Source organism: Phoca vitulina, unplaced genomic scaffold (assembly GCF_004348235.1).
Source record: "Phoca vitulina isolate PV1807 unplaced genomic scaffold, GSC_HSeal_1.0 scaffold12, whole genome shotgun sequence".
Taxonomy (NCBI): Eukaryota; Metazoa; Chordata; class Mammalia; order Carnivora; family Phocidae; genus Phoca; species Phoca vitulina.
In genome coordinates, this window is record NW_022589715.1 from 3,235,858 (window position 1) to 3,259,435 (window position 23,578).

The window sequence follows — 23,578 nt, forward strand, 5'->3', positions numbered from 1 at the left end:
ATGAAAAAAAAAAGAAAAAGAAAATATATCCTTAGCTTTACCAATCTGTAAGTGAAATTAGAGGTTTCTTCAACTATGGATGTAAGAAAATAAACGGTAATATAAAACAATAATTGTAACTTTGTCATCAATAGAAATCAATAGAATTTCCATACCCCATTACAGTTGTCTCAGAAATCTTGATATACTGTGTATGTTGATCACAGCTTCAAAATGATGGTAGTTATTAGACTCACCACTAGATAGTATTATTTAATGCATTAATAAGGAAGCACATAATTACTGTATCATAAATTTGTTTTTTAATACTTTGCTAATTGCATTTCAATATAATTTTTTCCATTGCAATCCTGTGTATTTTATTATATGAATTTTATTTATTTTTTTATTTTTTATATTTTAAAGATTTTATTTATTTGTCAGAGAGAGAGCACAGGCAGAGGGAGAAGCAGTCTCTGCACCAAGCAGGGAGCCCGATGCAGGGCTTGATCCCAGGACCCTGGGATCATGACCTGAGCCGAAGGCAGACGTTTAACTGACTCAGCCACCCAGGCATCCCTGAATTTTAAAACATTATTCTGAGAAAAGGATACAGGATTCACCAGATTTCCAAATGGGGTTAGGGCATATAAAATATTAAGAGACCAGAGGTACCTGGGTGGTTCAGTCAGTTAAGCGTCCAACTCTTGATTTCAGCTCAGGTCATAATCTTAGGGTCATGGGATCTAACCCCATGCTGTCCTTCCCACTCAGTGGGCAGTCTGCTTGAGATTCTCTCCCTCTCCCTCTGCCCCTCCCTCCTCTCTCTCTCTCTCTAATAAATAAATAAACCTTTAAAAAATGTATTAAGAGACCAAAGACACACAAGAATTAAGCGATTTGATTATCAGAGACCAAAATAATCAAATCTATGGAAACCGCGGGTAGATCAAGCAGAACCAGACCCTTATACCTCTGAGAATTACTTTATTTCATAAACCCAGGTTTAGACTTCTTACACCTACTGTGTTAAATGTTTGACTATATCTTTAAAAGAACTTAGTGTAAAATATGAAATATTTTTTTGTTTCTACTATAGCTGATGAAACATTAAGTGGTATTATCATGCTGAGTCAAATCACTCAAGCTGACTACCAGTTAAGGAACATAAATACAGGTTGTATTGAATTTGGAAGGAGTAATGAAAAAATTGAACCCCATCACTCCTACCATTTCAATTGTTTTTCTCTTATAATGTTCCAATCTTCTTTCAGTAACTTAAGGTAACTTAAGATATTTATATGTATATTCTTATGATGATTTTAAATAAGCATTCTGTCAGCATCCAGTTATTACCCAAACTAATTTGAGAAAGAGAGTCTGTGGCTAGAATAACAAATAAGTAGGTTTGCAACTTATGGCATTTAGGGAGTGAAGGACCATTGACAGTAATTACTTCTTTTCCCCTTGAGGGCCCCTGAGCAGGAAAGTACTACATTTTCCTACTGAGGAAATTCAGTGTTTGACAGACCATGTACAATTAAAAAATTAGCTAATTGATAACTTATTAACATGAGAAGCATGCATGTTCATCAGTAGATATTTTTAAAATAAACTTCTACTCCAATTTCAAAATAACATTTCAAATAAGACCTATCAAGAAACTTTGTTTTATTTTATTTCCTTTTTCTTCATTTGCATCATCTGCCATTCCTGATCAATTCTGGAATCTTTAGAGATTTAGGTAGATAGAGGGAAAACTACTTACTATGAGGTCTCTGAATTTTCCCACAGTTGCAAATTAATCTATGACATTATTCTAAAAATATTAAAAATCACTATCAACAACTACAACAGAAACCAGGCCAGATAAAGTAAGGCCACCTCTGACGGTTTTCTTAACATAGAAAAACACATACACACACACCCCTTGATTCTTGACTATTTGAGGGCAATGGACACTATTTACAGGAAGAAGAGCAGATGGGTGCATAGTATCTTTTCAATATCCTTAAGGAATCATTTTATAAAAAGACTTAGTTTAAGCCATTCTGTTTAATCTACAAAATTCTATACTAAATTTTAGTCTCCTAAAAAATAAGAGTAAAGAAAAATACCTTAAGAAGAGAATAGCTGTATACTGTAACATTCAAACAAAAGCTAACTAAAAAATGAAAAATCTTGATTCTAACAACCTCATAATGCCTTAGTTAATGGAGGTGTTTAAAAGCTGCTTACTGACAAGGTAGAACTTGAGTTCAAATTCCAAATCTGCTGCTTTCCATCTGCATGTCCTAGGGAAAATGACTGAATGAGCCTCAGATGATTCATGTGTAAAAGGAAGAATATAACAATTCTCCCTCAGGGATGTTATGAGGATTACATGAAACAACAAAAGTGCCTGGTAAAGTGCCTGACATATTATAGATGCTCAGTAAGCTTCAGCATGCTGCCCTCTTCTGCTGGTTCTGTATCCCTACTGACCATCAGGCTGAGCACATGTACAAGAGTGAGTCAAATGGATGCTGATTTTGGGTAAGATGGAATCATGGAAAAGAAGGAAACATAAACTTAGAGTGATTGCATTTGAAATAGAACTAAACCTTAATAAAGAAAGAGCAACAAAGCAATACATCTCAGATGGGAAATAAAATAACTCAAGCTTGGGTGTCTTTAATTCTTGTTAGTCTGAATCTCTGAGGCCCTTTCTTAGTTTCTTCTTCCTCGGGAACCTCTTCAGCATTCCCCATTGCCTTGCAGGAAATTTTTGCCTTCTATTATGATTATTTATTTTGATGCTATGTATTTAAATTAGGCTTATTATATTTTCAATGATTTAAAGGAAGTGGACATATAGTGGTAGTACATAATAATATTCCTTAATGCTTACTGTCTTAAACTAAAATTTAGGTAATAAGCACTAGAAGATAGATTCCCCCATTCTAAAACCCCATAACCCAAATGACTGGCTTGTTTAAGCAACAAGAAGTGAGAAGAGAAGAATAAAAAAAGGAGAGAAGAAAGGATAGAAGAGTGAAGGAATGAGGGAAACAGGAAAAAAAAAAACAAAGAATAAAAATTCACTTAAAAAAAAACTAATTTCAATTTGGTGAGTAGTGAATGGCTTCTTGAAAACCCAAACTTATGATGTTTCTGTAACCCAAAAGTCCAGCAAGGCATGGACCATTTGCAAAAATATAAGAAAATACACTGCCTTTCCCATCTGCTTCTTCCTCCATAACCCTATATATCTCTTTGTTGTTGCACTTCCAGAAATGCAAAATGGACCTGGTAAATTCTCAGAAAAAGAAAACTAAAGCAATCATAAGAATTCAGAGTAGGAATAGAGCTAGGGAAGACAGCCAGCAATTCAAGAAGGAACTGAAAAAGTAAAACTCTTCAACCTGGAAAGACAAAACCACAGGATGCTAATCACATTAAAATCCTTAAAATACAAAATGATTGATCTGACTTTGTATTGTAGTCATTGATGATGACTACAATAAGCATACATCTGACTCACAAAATCTGAAAGACTAGGGTCAAGTCTCCTTTAAAAGAGATGCTTCTCAAAACTGAGCAAGGTAAACTTAGGACAAAAAAAAAAAAAAAAAGGAAGTACTTCTTTATAGAGGACAATAATCTTATGAAACTCTTAATCCCCAAGAGGTAGGTACTGACAACAAATATAAGTAAGTTTTGAAGGGGATTAGCTGAATTTATACACCACAGTGCCATCAATGGAGATTATGAGGAGCTGACACATGCTCTACCTCTAAGGTTGATGTCAGGATGAAAAATTACAACCACTCATGGTTCATCCCCTAGGGCCATTGTTTGAACAGATTTGGAGGCTAGATGCAACATTAATCTTGACCAGTCATGGTTATTTCTAAATTTCTGAGCTTTATCCCCCAATTTAAAATTTATAAAGTCACGAAATAAGTTGGAAGAAAACTCAGAGCTCATCTAGTTTAACCCCTTCATAGGAAGCTTGAGTCGCAGAGTCATGGTGACTTACCTCAAGTCACCCAGTTGGCTGATAGAAGAGTCAGAAATAAAATCAGTTCTTCCCTAAAGTTTGTAGGTAACAGCATTAACTTTCTTCTCTCTCCATGGCAACTGAAAATAAAATTATAGAACATAATAGAGTTAATTGAGATGCATACCCAGAGCAGGGATCACTGTGGGTCCCTTTCCTCAATCAGGAAATTAATTTCATAGAGGTATTCTATTTACCTCTTCTATCCAACTCTTCCATCATGTGCCTTGAAATCCACATAAACATAGTTCCTTTTTTTATTAGCAAATTTAGTTTCTTTACTAACTTCTTCAGTTCTCAGTCAGTTTTGAAGCCTGAACTATAGCAAAAACCTCTGATAGAGACTTTTTCTGCTAAAGGAACTTCAAATTATGGAAACTGACATCATCTTTCTTACTGAATTTTAAAACTCATCCTGGTAAGCAGCTCTACAAAAAGTAAATGGTATGACTATCGGGGTTTTATATGTGTAGTTGCCTCCAAAACCACTCACCTTGTACTAAATCATAGTAAACATCCCTCCCAGGCTAACCCGAGAAAGTGGAACCATTCAGTCATAGCTGGTAAGCATGTTCCCTCTTCATTAATGTGTGTACACATATCTTTAAAGATTCTACAGAGAATTGCACCATTTGACATTGCATTTGCAGACTCCACTGAAGTAGATGATCTCAGATATTTACTGAAAACAAATAAGAACTATTATTTACATGTAAAATGTAAGATGTATACAGCATTACCTTACTGCAAGGATGTTGCAGTTTTATTTGACTGATATTCAGAGAAATCAAACCACAAGGAAAATAAACCAGTGAGGACCCAGTGAAGCTCTGGTCACCAAACAGTCACTCACGGAACTCTGTTATCAGAATTTAGTAGACAAAAGGATATGCAAAGTATAAGCAATATAGATTAACTGAAAACATAAATTACACGTAATTATACCTAGCATATAAATGTCCATGAGTAGAAACGATTATGAGAAGATTATGCAAAAAGAGAAAAGCTTGTTATTCTTAGATGATGAATGCGATCTATTTAGGGTGTGAACTTTGCCTAAGGCCTCACGTGCTCTGAGACACTTCTGAGTAAACCATTACTTGGTTGTAGCATGGAAATGTAAAGTGACTGATTCATATAGAGGACTGCTATTGGAACTGTCCAATGTTAAGATCAGGTCACTGAAATTCTCTCCATACCAGCCAGCAGTACCCTCTCTATACTCTGAAAAATTCTAGTACTTCATGTTTTATACTTAATGATCATGTTTGTGTTCTTGATTTTTAATTAGATTATAACCTATTCAAGGAAAACAATACTATAATCTTTTAAAATTCTTTAAAACTCATTGTGCCCACATAGTACCTGACCTGGACCATTAATAGACCGAGCAATCATAGATCATGATAGGCAATCAAAATGGAGAAGGCAAGGAAAAAGGGGGCCATTTTTCAAAGTACATTTATATTCCTAATCTGACCTTTAGATTTCTTAAAGAGTTTTGGAAATGATTTTTTTATAAGATAAAGTTATTACTTCCATGCATACTAAATCTGCTGTGGCTGACAATTTGGAATAAACAGAATTTTTACACAGCAGAAAAACATATCTAAATCTACTTTAAAAAGAAATTCAAACCCTGCCTGGCCATGAGGGAGCCATTATGCCAGAATAATTCTTCTACTGTAAACCATTAAAACAGTAGACAGAATATATGAAATTACTCTTTTAGTCACTATAAAGCAGATAGCACAGAGCTATGGTCACTGAAAATAAGAGTCCTTGGCTTTCTGCCTATATGCAATTTCAGGACTGGACAACAGGGAAGGGAAATTCAAACAGAGACTGCCATCTTTCTTAGCACAGGAGACAGAGATAGAAGTTCAATGAGGCCAAGAAAACTCAAATTGGTGGGTGGGTGGGGGAGCAGGATTGTAGAATACCAGAGAGGAGAAAGCTATGAAGAGAAAGAGGTCCAGATATGCATTACAGTCCTCTTGAATCTTTAGCTGAATATGAATCTGCACATATTTGCAGTAGGCCAGGCAAAGAACAACTGTCAGGGAAAGAAAACTTATTGATAATCTGTAGACAAGTAATGTGCTCACTCAGGGCACTGAGTGAGTCACCTAGTGCTCACTCAGGGCAAGAAATAATTTGTGTTCCCACCAGCCAAAATAGAAAGACCTTGTTGTTAATATATGGGGCATTCAGTAAATTCCCAAAAGAATCATGCTTTAGTAATAAAGCTAGAATGGAGGCTACTCTATACCTGTCCCAACCCCAAAAGCTTGAAAACAAATCACAAAAGCATCAAAATGACCTGTAAGCAACTTTATTGCCTGAAAGCACATTCTTCATATATATTTAATAAGTCTAATACTCAAAAAAAAGTAAAATCATAAGGCCCAACAGCCAATCAAAATGACTAGACATGTGAAAAAGCAGAAAAATGTAACCTATAACCAAGAGAAGAATCAACTAACAGAAGCAAACATAGAAATGACAAGACAATGGAATCAGCAGAAAAAGATGCGAAAATCATTATTATTAATGTGTTCATTATGCTCAAAGATTTAAAGAAAAACATAATGAGAAATAGAAAATATAAGAAAAGAATCAAATGGAAATTCTGGAGATGAAATATCTGAAATAAAACTATCACTAGGAAGAATTAACACCAGATTAGACACTCAGAAAGGAAGATCAGTGAACCTGAAGACATAACAGAAACTACCCAAAATAATACAGTAAGAGAAAAAAAAAGAGGCTGAAAAAAAGAAAAGAATAAGAGTCTCAGTGACATGTGCTTAACTGCAAGGAATGTAACCACAATGTGATTGGAGTACCAGAAAAAGGGAAAGAAGAGGGAGATAGAAAAATATTTAAGGAAATTAAAATTCCAAAATTATCCAAAAGTTTCCCAAATTTGGTGAAAACAATAAACCCACAGATTCAAGAAGATCAATAAACACCAAATGAACACAAAGAAAACCACACCAACACACATCATAATCAAATTACTGAAAACTGGCAATAAAAAGAAAAGGCATAGAAAAAAAGGACAGAAGGAAAAAAAATGACCACGGACACATAAAACTCAGTGATCCAGAGTTGAAGAAATGAAAGGGGAAAAAAACTTACTGAATTAGAACACAGTGAAAATATCCTACAAAAATTAAGCAATGAAGACTTTTCAAGCAAATAAATCTGAAAGAATGTTTTGCCAGCAAGTAAGTGTTCACTAAAAGAAATGTTGATTAAAATTTTTCACATACAATAAAATGATACCAGATGAAAAACTAGATGACAAAAAAAGAAAGAAAAAAACAACAAAAATGGTAAATATTCAGGTAAACATAAAAACATGTTTATTTCATTTTTTTAAAAAATCTTAAAAATAATTGGCTATTTAAAACAAAAATATGTTGTGGGGTTTAACATATTCCTATACCTATACATATGTAAAATGTACCCTAATAAAAGTACAAAGGATTGGGAGGGAAATAGTATAGGGAAATGTTTCAAGGTTTTTAAGTCATACATATAATCTAAAATATGTTAAGTTAAAGATATATAGTATAAAATCTATACTAGCCACAAAAAGATACACAAAGATGTACAACTAATAAACCAATAGTGAAGATAAACAAATATTAACAAATTAAACAAAATTTCATTAATTCAAAAAATAAAGAAAAATAAACAAAAACCAGATAGCATGATGGTAAATTTAAGCCCAATTATGTTAAAAGTTACTTAAGTATAAATGGTCTAATCACTCTAATTAAAAATCAGAGATTATCAGCCTGAACAAAAAAAGCAATAATGAACTACATTCTGTCTACATTTTAAGTATTTTTTTCTAAGTATAAAGATATCAACAGGATAAAAGTAAAATGATGCAAAAAGATGGACTGTACAAACACTAACACTAAGAAAGCTATAGTAACTATAGTTAGGTAAAGGAAAATGCAAATCAAAGAATGTTAACAGGAATTAAAAAGAATATTGCATAATGTTTCATAATGATAAATGGGTCAATTCCTAATGAACATATAATAATTTTATATTTTATATGCCTAAACATAAATTTCAAAATTCCATGAAGCAAAAAATTGGCAGAACTGAAAAGAGAAAGAGGCAAATGTATTATTATAATTAGAGATTTCAACATTCTTAGTAATGATAAAACATTGGACAGAATATCAGTGAAGATACAGAAAACTGAACAGCACATTCTAACTTGACCTGCCTGACATTTATTTACAGAACACTTTACCGAAGAACAGCAGCACATACATTATTTTCAACTGAACATGCCACATGCCACCAAGATAAACCATATGTTGGACTATAAAACAAGTCAATAAATTTTAAAAGATTCAGATACACAGTATGTTCTCTGACAAGAGAATTAGCACAGAAATTAACAAAGCTATCTGGGAAATTCCCAAATATGTGGACTTGAAACAATGCACTTCTAAATAAATATGTCAAAGAAAGAATCACCAAAAGAATTAGAAAATATCTTGAACTGATGAAAATGAAATTATCAAAATATCAAAATTCGTAAGATTTGGCTAAAACAGTGCTCAGAGTGATAATTATAGCTTTACATACTTACATTAGAAAAGAAGAAAGGTCTAAAAATAAATAAGGTAAGTTTTCCGTTTAAGAAACTAGAAAAAGAAGGGCTAATTAAAAACAAATTAGTATAATGAAGAAAATAATGCACATGTAATTGAAAACCAATACAATTTTAGAAAACAATAAAGAAAAATCAGTTAAAGCAAAAATTGTTTCTTTGAGAAGGCCAACAAAATTGTAACTAATAAGCCTGATCGATTAAAAAAAAGAGAGAGAGAAAAGACACAAATTACTAGAAATGACATAGGAGAGCACTAAAGATCTCACAGACATTAAATATACAGTTGTTATCACAACTTGATAACAATATATGCTACCTTCAAGAAAAACATAAATTCCTTGAAAATCACAATGAACCAAAACTAACACAAGCTGATATAGAAAATCAAATTTTGCAATATTCATTAAAAACACTGATTTTTCTACAATTTTCACAAAAACTGCAGGACATTATGATTTCAATGAATTATGTCAGACATTTATGGAAGAAATAATAACCATACATATACTCTTGCAGAAAACAGAGAAGGAAAAACTTATCATATCATTTTATAAAGCTAGCATCACTGTAATACCAAAATCAGATGCAGACTTTACAAAAAGAGGAGCTACAGACCATATCCTTATGCATATGAACACAAAAACCCTTAACAATTTATAGTAAATAAAATCCAATAACATATAAGAAGTATAACATATAGGGTTTACCCTTGAAATGCAAAGATAGTGATGAAGAAAGAATTAATCCACAAATGGATCTTATCTGGGGAATGTGAAGCCTGGAGGAGGTAGCCACTTGTTCATATGCAAAGCAGCAACTTAAGACTTTCAAGGAACATGAAGAATCAATGAACCATGACACCACCAAAGGAAAACAATATAGCCTCTTCAGTAGTGGTATTAGAACAACTGGGTAACCATATGGAAAAAATATAAATCTCACCTCTTATCTGCATCTTTAAAAATTAATTCAAAATGGATCTTAGACTTACACGGAAAAACTGAAATTATAAAACTCTAGAAGAAAATATAAGAGAAAGATGTGTGATCTTGGACTAGGCAAAGAGTTCCTAAGTCACACACAAAAAAGTGTGAATCATAGAAGAACTGAACTTCATCAGAATTAAAAATTACTACTTTTGCGAAGACAATGTTAAATAGAAAGACACAATCTGGGAGAAGATATCTGCAACACACACATATGATAAAGGACTTGTATGCAAAATATATAAAGAATATTTACAACTCAATAATGTGAAGGAGATCCAATTTAAAAATGGGCAAATGATTTGAACAGACACTTCATTAAAAAAGAATATACAAATAACTAATAAGCACGTGAAAAGATGTTCAACATCACTAGTCACCAGAGAAACAGGACTTTAAACTGCAATAACGTAACACATTACACTCACACTCAAATGTCTAAAGTTGAAAAGACTTGTCCAGGTAATAGAGCAATGGCACTCATACATGGCTGGTGGGAACATGAAAGGAGAAAACCTTTGGGAGACATTTTTTAAAAGAATTTAAACATACAGTTACCATATGATTCGCTATTAACTAAGATATTCACCTTGGAAAACTGAAAACCTGTATGCACAAAAACACTTGTACAGGAATGTTCACAACAACTTTTTTCTCTAGTCAAAAACTGGGAACAACCAGAATGTCTATCAAGAACAATGTGGCTGAATCTAAAAACAACACACTAAGTGAGAGAAACCAGACACATAAAAGTATAACTCTGTTTCCATTTCTATGAAACTCTAGAAAAGACAAATCTTATATATAATGACAGAAAGCATAGCAATGACTACCTGGGACCCAAGTCGCGGTAATGAAAATGTTCTATATATTGATTTTAGTGGTAGTTACCCAGGTACATACATTTATTAAATCACATAAAACTTTTCATTGAAAATCACATCTTTTTTGCTCTCTTTGGCTACCAAATGAAGGACTCTCATGTCCAACGAGTTTTGTAGAGCTTGTTTTCGATCTGCATATTTATGACATTTAACAGCATAATGCATTAATATTATGCTAATGCATAATAATGATGTCATCATAAATGCATATGCACGGATTCTATATACATGTTTGTAAATAGGCTTTGTTGCTTTGGAAAAGTATAAGTATTTTCTCAATGTTGGCTGCAGAGTTCTATACATGCCTATCAGTTCAGGCTTTATTAAATTGTTTGATCTATCAGTATATAAAAATGTCCCATCAAAATTCTGTTTTGGCAATTTTTCTTTGGTAATTCTGTCAATATTTATCTATCATGTTTGAGGCTACGCTAGTAGATGTATTCAGGATTCAGAATTGTTATATCTTTATGGTGTTCCTTTTATGATTAAGTAGTAATCCTCATTACCTCTAGCAATACATTTGTCTTTGAAGTCTATCCATTTTGATAACATTGCTACATCAACTTTGTTTTGATTAGAATTTTGAAAACACATATTTTCCATTTCTCACTTTTCAACCTTCCTATTTCTTTATATCATAGGGATGTCTCTTGAAATTACCTTATGGCTTGATTTAGGTTTTGCTTTTACAGCAAGTCTTTTTCTTTCTCAGTAAGAGATTGTTATCAAGAAACTTTCTTATATTTACAATTATTGTGATTATTGATATATTTAAACTCATTTCAGCTTTTAATTTCTCATGCATTTTATTAGTATGAAGACTTTAATATCCGGTCTGTAATATTTATTAGTTGTATTTGTTACAGGACCATGAGTTTTTTTCATTCAAAGCTCTTGAGAGGTCTTTCCTAAATAGGATTATCAAAAGAGGGGAGTAGGGGCAGCAGATGATGTCTGTTTCTTTTTTTTTTTTTAATTTTTTTATTTATGTTAATCCCCATTATTTATGTTAATCCCCATACATTACATGATTAGTTTTAGATATAGTGTTCCATGATTCATTGTTTGTGCATAACACCCAGTGCTCCGTGCAGAACGTGCCCTCCTCAATACCCATCACCAGGCTAACCCGTCCTCCCACCCCCCTCCCCTCTAGAACCCTCAGTTTGTTTTTCAGAGTCCATCGTCTCTCATGGTTCTTCTGATGTCTGTTTCTTAACTGAAATGATCAATCCTACCCCAGTAAGAAGATGATATATTTCTGAGAATTTTGGAGTTAGAAAGAATCTTAGAGGTTGCTTATTCCATTTTACATGTGAAAACTGAAGCCTGGAGGGTTTAGATTTGCTGTTCAAGGTCACAAAGTGAGTTAATAATTATATGATTGGATTGAAGTCTCCTCTTTGTCTAATATTCTCTCCATGCTGTCCTTTTAGATTTATGTTGTACAGACTGTTGAATATCATCATTTCGGCAATACAATAGTAGCACATGTCTTCCTGAAGGAGCTTGTAAGTTGAATCAATTCTGATATGCATATTAAGTTAAGAAGCATGCAAAGCAGATGGTAAAATGCAAATGGATTCAGAGCTCCAAGGTTATACAGATTTGAATCTATTTTAAAAAGTGATAGTCTGGGGGCGCCTGGGTGGCTCAGTCGTTAAGCGTCTGCTTTCGGCTCAGGTCATGATCCCAGGGTCCTGGGATCAAGCCCCGCATAGGGCTCCCCGCTCAGTGGGAAGCCTGCTTCTCCCTCTCCCACTCCCCCTGCTTGTATTCCTTCTCTCGCTGTGTCTCTCTCTGTCAAATAAATAAATAAATAAATCTTTAAAAAAAAAAAAAAGTGATAGTCTGTTTTAAGTCTCATCAGTGATTTTGAAAACAACAGGCTCAACCACAATGGGAAATATGAAATATTTTCTAACTTGCAGTTGCCCTTTGTAAAAAATGTTTTATTTCAATATCTAATTTAGTATTTCTCATTTATGTAATACCCTGCAGCATTATTTCTGTACAACTTTTACCTTCCCATTGAGTGTTTGAATTTTTCTATCATTTATTTTCACTCAAAGGCATTAACCTGCTTCTTTGTTACTTTTCCAGATACCTAAAATTTTTAAATATTACTTCCAGTTAATCCCATATGGCACACAAAATGAAGAGCCACTGCAGAGAATAATTACTCAGTATTTCAAAATGCAGAACTGCTGGGGGAAATTAGGTGACAGGAAATGATGCCATCAGGTCTCATAGTGTTAACAATGGAAAAGCGGCAGTCATACTCAGAAAAAGCTTATATTTTCTCTACGTGAGAAAGAAAAGGGAAACAAATATCCAATCTCAAATTATGCTTCAAATTCTACTTTAATGTTCTCTTCTTAAAATATACATTGCCAAACCCCCTGGTTCAGCAGATCTTTCAAAACCGGCCTTTGAGATTTCAGTCTAGGGCTGCATTCTGAGCATTTTTTTTTAGCAGATAGACCAATTAGGCTTTTTTTCTTTTTTTTTTTTTTTTTTTTTTTTTTTTTTTTAAATGTTTTTTTTTTTTTTTTATTTATTTATTCATGAGAGTCAGAGAGAGAGAGAGAGAGAGAGAGGCAGAGGCAGAGGGAGAAGCAGGCTCCCCGCCTAGCAGGGAGCCCGATGCGGGACTCGATCCCGGGACCCCGGGATCATGACCTGAGCCGAAGGCAGACGCTTAACCATCTGAGCCACCCAGGCGCCCGAATTAGGCTTTTTTTCTGACAGCAGCCAATGTCGTGGGGCCTTTGTTAAATTCTATCACATCTTGTGTTTATGAAAATGAACTGTGTCCTTGGGAATTTCAAAAGGTAATGAAGCATGGGCCTCAGGAGAGCACCAGGGGGAGGCAGAGCACGGAAGGTATCGCTGTGAAGCTCTGATGGGGGTGTTTGGTTTCTAATGATAGTGATCCTTCTCTATGGTACGTAGGTCCAAAGAATCAGAATGAAAACAAAACTTCATGAACTCCAATATCTAAAAAAATCTAATTTTTTAATTAAACTCATGTGTATTACCAATTAATTCTGAGAAAAGGTAGATTTGGAATTTGGTATTTTTTATTTTTTACGGAGACCTATTCAAACCTGAGAAAGGGCAGAAATGAGCTATTTACAATGTCTTGGGCATATACCACATGCCAGCCCTAAGTTCAGCTTTTCACCTTTTTGGTTGAAGGGCTCCCTCAAAGGTTGGCTTATCCTGAACTCTACTCACAAACTCTGACCATTCCACTTTTCTTCTTCTCCTTCTGTTATTCTTTGCATCCCAGTGCCTTGCATGCATTTATCTGTTCATCCTCAGACTCCTGGAACTTCACTTTGGATGATCAAATCATCCAGCTTTGCCAAGGACTTTCTCAGTTTTAGTCCTGAAAGTCCCACGTCCCAAGAACACCCTATTTTTTCTTTCTAAACTGCTCTGGAGATTTACATCTTTCTCCAAGGGACTAACCCTGCTGCATATTCATTCCTTCAATAGGATCCTTCATCTAACAGAACATCACTGCCCATCTCCTCCCCCAAACACACACATACACATACACACACACACACACACACACACACACACACGTATAGAAATACGCCGAGAATGAGAGCCAAAGCTTTGCTTCATTGAGGCTTGGCTTAAATACCACCTCCTCTTTGCCCTTTCAGTATTAGCTAAAACCTACTTGAAAGATTTGCTTCAATCTATTTAGTGTCTGTGTCTTGCATCTCTGGGTTCCCTGGTCAGCCTTATGCTTAGTAGGTATTACTCTCCCTTTGGCTCATTTCACCAAGCTCTTCATACTCTCTGATGACCTTTACTTGCTGGCTCAGGCTTGTCTTGGATACTGAACCAACCTAAGAGAGAAAGTTCCTATTTCAGTAATGCCTCTCCACCGTATTTCTAGGAAGTGGAACATGGAATTGTTACCCTTTACATTTTGGGATTTGCTGGCCCAGCTATAACTGCTCATTTTGTATGTGACTTGCTTTTTCCTCCTGCTTTGGAAGCTTTTAGATCTTCCCTTTGTCCCTACTATTCTGAAATTTCACAGATATGTTCTTTAATGTGGGTATATTTTCATTCATTGAGCTAGAAACTCAGTGGGCCCTTTCATTCCGAAAAATCATGTGTTGATACCTTTTTATACCACTTTATTAATTTATACATTTTGTAATTTCTCTGATCCCTCTAAGAGTTTGTTGTTTTACACTCTTCATTATATATGGCATCCTATTCTTTTTAATGGATGTAACATTTTCCCTTATTAAGGTAATCATAAAATGTAATATAATGCATTTATTTAAGGTTCATTTTCATCTTTCTAAATATCAAATAATTTTATTGGAATATACCTTCCAATGCCCTTAATTGTTTTAGCTGTAAATTTAATTATATAAGTTAAAAACTAAAAGTTTCATTTTGTGAATGTTGAGACTATGGCAACATATAATTAAGTAAAATTTTGGGGGGGTTGTTGAAAGGACTATGGAAAATCTTGTTTCTGGCCTCTACATGTTTATATCTGCCAAAAGATACATCATCCTAAAAGAGTTACTTCCCCTTTTTCTTTTCCAGTCCACCGAGGTCAGTTGAAGAACTGACATGCTTTAATCCTAATCAGTGTGTTTGAGCCTGGATGGCTCAGTCAGTTAAGCCATCTGCCTTCTGCTCAGGTACTGATCTCGGGGTCTGGGGTAATGGGGTCAGATCTGGCTCTTTGCTCAATGGGGAGTCTGCTTCTCCCTCTCCCATTCCCTCTGTGCTCTCTCTCTCTCTCTCTCAAATAAATTTAAAAAAAAAAAAACCTAATTCTAATTGTTGTTTTGAATGAAATAACAGAAAAAACATTTAACTCCACAAAGGGACAGCTTTCTAAAATAATAAGAGAGAAAAAAAAAAAAGGAGTGATCTTAATCAATTATGAACCAAAGGCCAAGTGAATTTTAAGTAAAATAAGTCCTTGGGACAAAACCAAATTAGAAAGTTCTTAATGAACAAGGGTTCTTAGACAAAGACAGGAAGACAATAATGAGTCAGCACTGAATTAGAAACAAAATGTCTTGTCTGTTGATGAAATTTTACCACACTACAACTGAATAAGATGGCATGGGAAGTCACTTCTATGTCAACAATGTTAAAGCTGAAAGGAATAGTACAGAATTAGCTCAACTCTTATTTTTATAAAGAAGCAACTGACATCAAAAGAAATAAGGAAGTCATTCAAGTCTTCACAAATAGCTAATGGCCCATGTAATAAACATGTTGTTGCTCCAAAATCAAACTCTTCAATCTCTTTATTCCTACAAACTTCAATGTTCTCTTCACTATAGAAATTGGTCCTATATCTAATTCAACTACAGTTAAATTCTCTAGGTGAGAAAAATTGGCAAATTCTAGTTATGGCCCATATAATGTAATATTCAATATACTTCAATTTTGAAAAAGAAAAGATTATAGATCTATATGTTTTAAATAAAATATGTTTTCAGGTGAACATGAATGGTACAGAAATGAACAATGAAAGTAAGAATAAATAAAAAAGAGAAAGCAGAGAACATTTGTGAGGGCAATTAAAGGAATCTGGGTTGTAAAATTTAAAGAAAATGTTAGTGACTTTCTACAGTTAAATGACAAATTGAGGCTATTATTCCCCATCTTCATGGAGATAAATACAATTAGGTGAATACAGATACACCCAGGAAGCAGTTCTTGTGGGTAGAGTAATTTAGGTTTGGCTCAGCCCCCAGCAGTGAAACAAAATAATGGTAGATGGATCCCTAAAGTTTTGGGAGAAATGGACTAACAGTTGAAATTTGTTGGTCAAAGGTCTAGAAGTTAGACCAAGTGACCACTATCATAGGATAATATTACAAAGCAAACTGCCTTTCTTAATCCAATAAATAACATGTTCAGCTCTTCCAAATCAAGACATACCGTAAATACACAGATTCAAGGGTCTGAATAAAAGGTTCAAATCCCAGGCTTCATCACTAGTTAATGTAAATTGAGGCAAATTACTTTCAAGTACCTAGGGCTTCTCATATGTAAATGGAGAGGATTTTGTTGCCCGCCTAAAATGGTATTTACCAATTCTTGGGACAGTGCTAGGAAATAATATTATAATTTTCCATATAGCGAACTCATACAACCTGATAGATCCAATATGATTTTTAATATAATTATTGAAAATATCAGTAGAAATGCCGTTTAAAAAAATTATCTATTAAAGGTGTTACCAGGTCTATTTAAGAGGGAAAAAACGTAGCTAAAGTTATTTAACAGCTTTTATTACATCAGAATGACCCATCATATGGGTGGTAATGAATACTTAGACTAAATCCTACTTAAGAGTCTACTGAATTAGTGAATTTTGAATCTCACAATTGGCATTTGCTTGCTCTGATGAACATTGGGCTTTATTCACATGAGAAGTGGAGAGGTAGTTTTCCATCCATTTTTATTAGAAATATTTCTTGCAGATAAACCATGCATAAGCAAATGCAAAATTCACATATGTTCAAATTGTTCCCTAAAATACCAATCCCATGGAAACAAACTGGTTTTCAAAACAGGATAATGTATATTACAACTTATCATTGATAAAGACTTCTGAGAGTGGGAATAAGTTTGCCCGAAAAATAATCAGCACTGAACTTCCTAGGATCGAGGAGGTTGTTGAATGAATTGACTAATATAAATTAGGAAGATTAGCACCTTAAAAAAACTTTTTTCAGATATTCTTCTTTCTTTTCTTTCTTTCTTTCTTTCTTTTTTTTTTTTTTGGCTATTCCCTTGCCTTTTGAAAATCAACCCAACAATTTCCTAATATATCTCCAAGTTACCCCTTTTCTATTCTTTGTAACATGACTTTCTCCTCCCTGTTCATCACCTTGAATTATTTTTTTTCAAAATGTTTTTTAATCGAACATTCTTGATTTTCTTTCTTCTAAACAGGATATTAACTTTATTAAAGTGTTAGAATAAGAAGTGTTTTAAATACGTTATTTTGAGATTGGTAAAGGGGATGGGTGGGTTTTTTTTCTAGAGCCGCATTTCTGTTCTTACAAACAATCTGTAGGACAAGTACAGTTGTTTCTAATTCCTCAAAACACTGGGTTACCACCTGAATGATATCAAGATGTTGACCCATCCACCGAACTACATTATCCTTGATTTACTGCTTTTTATCAGGGAGAAGACTTTAAACTAAGATGGAAATCAAGATTTCTGTGTTCTAGATTTAGAGCTGTTTGTCTTTGGAATGTTTCAGCAAACCCTTACACAAAAGCTTAGAATGTTTTTCGTTCCCTCTGGATATACGGTTCCATTTTAGCTAAGGGGAGAAGGCATTAAAAAAAGTTCCTGTCAGCCTCTGAATATCAGCTTCCAACCTGATCAACTTCTGACCATAGAGCTACTTAAAAATAAAATTAAAAAAAAAAATCCTTTCAAATATCTTGTCAGTTTTCAGCTGTGACACAGAGTAAATATTCCTGGTGGTATGGAACAACCCCTTGGAAGTAAGAGGTATCCCCAAAGAGGGTGCAAAGGATACTACGTACAGAGACAATCCTAAAGATAAGCAAAAGAAAGACAAGTCCTCTGAGGGCTGGCAACAGTGAGTGGGACCCTAGTCCCAGATGGAGTGCAACCCACATTTCTGTCCAACCATATTTTGGGGGGACCTCAACCTAACAACTGCCAAACTAAATTTGCAGGACACAAAATGAGACAGACAAACCAATGGGTACTTGAAAGCAAATTCAGGTGTCACAATTCAAAGAACTAATTCTTACAAATGATTTTCCCTGCCAATCTGAATTTGGAAAGGAAGGGAAAACATGAAATTTTATCTTCCTCTCTTAACCAAGCACCACAGATACAGATCTGGGAGAAATAACTTGTTAAGAATCTTACCCTTGGCCAGCTTCCGCGTTTTTCCAGAATCCTGTCTTCAAGTCTCCAGAGCAAGCGGATTTCATCCTGGTCACCAGAAATTATAGAGGAGGAAAAATAATTTCCTCTCTACCCTTTGTAGTGAGTGCTTGGCTGAGAACTTTTTTTTTTTTTAGGGCACCTCATAAATGGACACATTTCTCTACGTTAAAATTCTCCACTGTGGCCACTGCAATTCAAGATTACGTTTGGTAAGGTTAACCTGTCTGCTTAGCGTTAAAACAATTTTTTTTCCCCTGAGGTCGCACGCTAACCTCAGCTGAGTGTAAGTCAGACCCAGACTGACTGTGGACCGGTCCGACCCCGAACTCTGTCCGGTAGCCAAGTCAGACCCAGTACAACCCGAACCCACTCCGGTTTCCAAGTCGGACCCAGTTTGACCCCGGACTCTGTCCCGCTTTTTAAGTTCAACTGAGTGCAACTCCCGCTGGATACTAGATCCAGTCCAGGGGGAAAAAAGCCAAATAAAATCTTTAAGCTCGTAACGCAAAGGCTGCAAAGCTGGGATCTGAGAGAGACTTGCCCGCCACCTCCAGAGACAGCTAGAAGGCAGCGAACTCAAGGGACTCAGCAGGTATCTTGGCCTGGTTGCTCTTTGCTCCTGGAGGCTATGGAGGTCTCCTTGGGTTCCCTCCTCTGACAACACACCTGTTAAGAAAAAAACTGAGGGCGCCTGGGTGGCTCAGTTGGTTAAGCGACTGCCTTCGGCTCAGGTCATGATCCTGGAGTCCCGGGATCGAGTCCCACATCGGGCTCCCTGCTCAGTGGGGGGTCTGCTCCCTCTGACCCTCCCCCTTCTCATGCTCTCATTCTCTCTCTCAAATAAATAAGTAAAATCTTTTAAAAAAGAGAAAAACTGACGCATATTAAAAATTCTAAGTTCATTTGAGCAAAAATGGATTCAAATCAGGCAACATCCAGCAGCGGTCGAAAGACCCCTGGAGAGCTATACAAAGTCAAAGAATTTTACAGGCAAAAAAAAGATAGTAGGAAGGGAAAAATGAAGGGGGGGAAATTGGAGGGGGAGACGAACCATGAGAGACAATGGACTCCGAGAAAAGAACTGAGGGTTCTAGAGGGCGTGGGGGATGGGTTAGCCTGGTGATGGGTATTAAGGAGGGCACTTGAATGGAGCACTGGGTGTTATCCTCAACAATGAATCATGGAACACTACATCAAAAACTAATGATGTATGGTGATTAACATAATAAAATAAAATTTTTTTTAAAAAGGGAGCGGGAACAAGAAAGTTATACCACGAAAAAGAAAATAAAATAAAACCAGTTCCTTTCCTTTAGGGGATGGCTGATTAGTGCTAATCAGGTGACGGCTGATTAGTGCTAATCAGGTGACTCCTGATTACTGCCTGAAGATTCCATTTCCTGGGACCCCCGAAACTGTTATTAAGTCTCAGTTTGGAGATGAGGTGGGCATTAGCATGAGCAGTTTAACACCATGTTCATTTTGGGCCTGTTGTCTTGTTCTTAACAAGCATTTTTAATTCTTTTAGTATCTCTGACATGTACCAGACAGACCAAAATTCTGTGAAAGTGCCTATTTCTCCAACCCTGGATATTGCTGATCTTTATCATTTCCAGTCCTCCAATGGAAATGAGTGAGAATGATACTGCATTGTTGGCTTTGTTTGAAGTGCTCATATCAGTGATAAAATTTAGCATTTTTTCATGTTTATTAACCATTCATATTTCTTTTGAATAGCCTATTCACACCATTTTCCCACTGAGTTGAGTTTTTTACAGAAAATTTGCCAGACGTTTTTAATTAATATATAAATCAATATCTATCATAGATCTTATTTGTTTTTGTGGTTTTTTGCTTGGCTTTTATGCTTTCTTTTTTTAAGATTCTACTCATTTATTTGAGAGAGTGACAGAGACAGAGATAATGAGAGAGAGCTCGAGTGGGGAAGAGAGGGAGAAGCAACTCCCCACTGAGCAGGGAGCTGGATGCAGGCTGGATTCCAGGACCCTGAGATCATGACCTGAGCCCAAGGCAGATGCTTAACAGACTTAGCCACCCAGGTGTCCTCTGGCTTTTATGCTTTTTAATGGAACTTTTCATAATGGAGAATTTTTCAATTTTCATGTAGTAAATTTTGTCCATATTTAACTTTATGCTTTCTGGGCTTAGAAAAAATTTACATGCCACTGTGTATTTCAATCACTCCTGATGTGTGTTTTCATTGATATATTTATCTATTTGGATTTGTGTGTGTGTGTGTGTATAGAAATGAGGGCAAGGCCTAACTTTTCCTTTATAAAGCATAAAATATTATTCTTATACCACTTGAAATGCCACTTTTATGTGTGTCATTAAATTCCCATGTACCTAAATATGTTTCTGCATCATATATATAAATATAGTTTTATTAATCTATGATAAACATGAACTAGATACCTAAAATATTAGCAAATCAAATTCAATATTTTACTAAAAACAAAACATCAAGATCAAGCTGGGTTTATGCCATAAATGCAAGGATGTACAGTGTTTTCTCTTTGCTATGTTTGCTTATTTCTATCTTTCTTCATTTCTGTTTCTTATGTTTACTAGATTAATTTTTTTCATTCTGTTTTTTTCTTTGATGTTTTATAGGGTCACATTTTCTGTTACTGTTAGTGACTATACTTAGGTTTTAAAAACCTTATTTGTACATATTTCTTATGAACTTTGAGAAGTAATAACTATCTACAATTACCTCTTGAATAAGGCAGACATTTAGCGTATTTAATTTCTCCTCTTTTCCCCAATAGCTGAAAACTGTATTTCCCAACCTTGCTTGCAGCTAGACTTGGGCATGCAACTAAGTTCTGGGGTTCTGGCTGGTGGGTTGGGAGTGGAAGCATCCGGGGGCAACTTTATGGCACCTTCTTTAAAAACATGCCACTCATTCTTTGGCACTTCTTTTTGTCCCTTCCTCCATCCTCCTGCCTGGAATGTGGGTATTAATTCTGAACTGGATGAGAGCATGGGTCCCTGAAGAGCAAATCTATGGATGGCCTCCCTGCAGACTTTTATATGACCAATAAAAAGTTTACTTTTTTTTAAACTTACTTTTTTTAAAGTCGCAATTATTTTTGTTGTCTTCCTTGCAATTAAGATCGATCCTAAGCAGTACAGACTTCCTGAATAGATACTATCTTTATTTTTCTTTCACGTTTAATATAGTTTCATCCTTTTTACCACATTCTATAAGAATCACACGAGTGGTAGGGAAAATGAGGTGATATACATCAAAGTGTATAAATTTCCAATTGTAAGAAGAGTAAGTTCTGAGGATCTAATGTACAGCGTGGTGACTATAGTCAGTAATATAGTATGGTGCACTTGGAAGTTGCTAAGAGTAAATAAGCATTCTAACCAAACAAAAAAGAGTTAACTGTGTGAAATGTTGGATGTGTTAATTATCTTGATCTTGACAATCATTCTACGATGTATATCAAATCATCGCATTGTGCACTTTAAATATATACAATTACATTTTTCAATTACTACTTAATAAAGTTAAAAAATTACTTGGATCAATCTTCCAATTCATGAATTTAGTTCCAGCTGTATCCTTTCTCTTATCTTACCCTCCCAGTATTTACTTTTAGTTTAGTTATCATGTTTCTTAATTCCCAAGACTTCAAATTTGCTTTTCCATTGAAGTCTGTCATTCTGTTCTCTCCTAGAGTAAACTAATAAGTATTTTTAAGTTCTCTTTTTCTCCTATATTAATTTTTGTGTGTGATCATTTCTTAATTTTGTTGAATATCCTCTTTTGGGTTTCCTTACATGCCTGGGATCTTGCTGAATGTTCATATTTTTAGATTAGCCTCTGGGAAACACTGAACAAAACCCATACAGGGAAAAAAAAACAGTTCTGATTTAGGAGTCCTATCTCTAGCGGTTATAAAGTGGAGCAAAATGCAGGACTTGGGGTGGGTTAGCGTTTTGTAAGTGCATGAGAATATTTTGTCTATTCAGGAAGGTGGAGGTCAGGGTGGGGGGTGGGGGAAACTCCCATTCTTCATGGCAGACAGAAGTTATCTGGAACCTTCTCCATACCTCAGTCTCCATAACTCTCGTAATCTCTTGTGAGACAGTCTAAATTAGAATTCCTTATTCTGGGGCACCTGGGTGGCTCAGTTGGTTAGGCGTCCGACTCTTGGTTTTGGCTCAGGTTGTGATCTCAGAGTCCTGGGATTGAGCCCGTCAGGCACCTCACTCGGCACAGAGTCTGCTTGAGATTCTCTCTCCTCCCTCTGCCCCTCCCACTCATGCTCTTACTCTCTCTAAAACAAATAAATAAAAATTTTTTTTAAAGAATTCCTTATTCATATCTTACCCCTCCAACTCTATCCTGAGGCCAAAATTAGGAGAGTGGAAAAGAGTAATGAATAGGCATTTGTCAGTTTTCCCCCATCCAGCATCTGAAGCCTTCTCCATGTTAGGAGAGTTTTCCATTGTATGAGTCCTAACTGAGGCAAAGAATACCTCCGTTTATGAAAACTGAAACTCCAGTGATTCTCTTTTCTAGTTATCTGACCTAGACTCTGCCAATCAAAATACATCTGTGCCAGATTTGAAGAGCTGAAAGGGAAGATCTATGCCCACTCCTACAAAATTCATGTCCTTGAACAGAAGTGGCTCGATGGTAAGTCATTGTAATGCTGCCTGAATGAGGTTACAGAAATTTCATAGTAAGGCCACTTCTGTGGCTTGGATATGGTTGTTGCTCCTGGCAGCCCAGCCTCCAGCCTGGTTTTCCGGCCTTCTTGCAATTCGGTGAGCCACCCGAATCCTTATCTCCTTCATTCAGATTAGTATATTTTGCTCACACTTAAGAACTTGATTAATACAATTGGCAAAACTTTTTCACAGCCCTGTTATTAATTACCAACTGGACCTCACATAGCCTCCTTCTTTAAAACTTACTACCTATAGGAAAAGGTGGCTTTTTGAGCACTTCTCTTTGCCTGGTGTGCACTTTTCAGCAATCTTGCATTCCATTGTCAACCTAATATTACGTGTTCCATTTTTTTAAAAAATGTGGTTT